We start from the raw sequence: 1374 nt of genomic DNA, 5'->3' as shown, positions 1-1374 counted from the left end.
TTGCCTCTACCCCAAGACCCAGCTCAAATGTAGTCCCCTTTTCGCAAAATTTATAGTTTTGGTTCACCTGATTCTCCTCCACCATGAGCAAACAAATGGTATATGTTTACATGGACTTTATGCTTATCTCAATGATCAAACCTTTCAAAGGTATGGCTTAGAGGTTAAGAACATCAACTATGGTGACAGGCAGACCTAGAACCAAATTCTAGCTCTACCATTTATTACATGTGTGACCTTGGGAAAGTTGCTCTCTGAGACTCAGATCCCTTAGCTTGAAACAAGTGTATTTCCAACACCTACCTCATGTTATTCCCTTAATGCTTTAGGCAGTTTCATACACTAGGCAGTCCCTTCTGACAATTTTTCCAACTTCCTGCATCTGTATCTATCATTAATTTTACTTTTGGCTTTCATTATCTTAAATGGGTTTTTATTGAAATATATTTAACATATAACACTGTGTAAATTTAAGTTGTACGTGCTGATTTGATACATTTATTTATTGTAATATGGTAGCCATTGTTGATAGCTAGCTCCTCTATTATGACACATCATTATAATTTATTTTTGTAACAGGAATAATTAAGATCTCTTAGCAAGGTTGGTATTTATTGTACAGTGTTATTGTCTATCATCACTATGTTGTGCATTAGATTTCTAGAACTTAATTATCTATTTTGCAAGTTGGTGCCCTTAAACATCTCTCCTATGCCCCGACCACCTAGCCCCTGGTAACCACCATTCTACTGTCTGATTTCATGAGTTCAGCTTTTTATATTACAAATATACACGAGATCATATAGTATTTGTCTTTGTCTGACTTATCTCACTTAGCATAATATGCTCAGTGCCCATCCATGTTGTTACAAACTGGCAAAATTTCCTCTTTTCTCATGATTGATTAATATCCCATTGCATCGCTTCTCGGCCTTTTGGCTAAGATCAAGTGTAGTATCTGTTCTTATCAGTTTAATATTCCATTGCATATATAGCACATATTCTTTATCCATTCATCTGTTGACAGATACTTAGGTTGTTTACATATCTTGGCTATTGTAAATAATGCTGCAATTAACATAAAAGTGTATAGATCTATTCAATATTCTTTGGGTGTGTATCCAGAAGTGGAATTGCTGGATTATATAGTAGTTCTATTTTTACTTTTTTGAGAGAGCTCCATAATGTTTTTCTTACTGGAGAAACAGTAAAAAAAATCTCTGGAGGTAAGAACTGGGCTCTGGTATTTTTTTAAAAAATTTCCTCTGATGATTCTGTTATTTTTCAACCAGGGATGATAACCACCCAGAGGACTTATTAAAACACAAATAGCACAGCCTCACCTCAGAATTTCTAAGTCAGTAGGTCTGAAAT

The 1374-nt window shown here is 34.8% G+C and overlaps 1 pseudogene; it reads left to right on the top strand.

The window, feature by feature from the left end:
* The first annotated feature begins 919 nt into the window (after nt 1-919).
* Nucleotides 920-1079, top strand: LOC132225463 (U2 spliceosomal RNA; annotated as a pseudogene).
* The last annotated feature ends 295 nt before the right edge of the window (nt 1080-1374 follow it).

This window comes from Myotis daubentonii, chromosome X (genome assembly GCF_963259705.1).
Source record: "Myotis daubentonii chromosome X, mMyoDau2.1, whole genome shotgun sequence".
NCBI lineage: Eukaryota > Metazoa > Chordata > Mammalia > Chiroptera > Vespertilionidae > Myotis > Myotis daubentonii.
The sequence above is the reverse complement of the archived record's forward strand: the minus strand, read 5'-3'. Positions and strand labels throughout refer to the sequence as shown.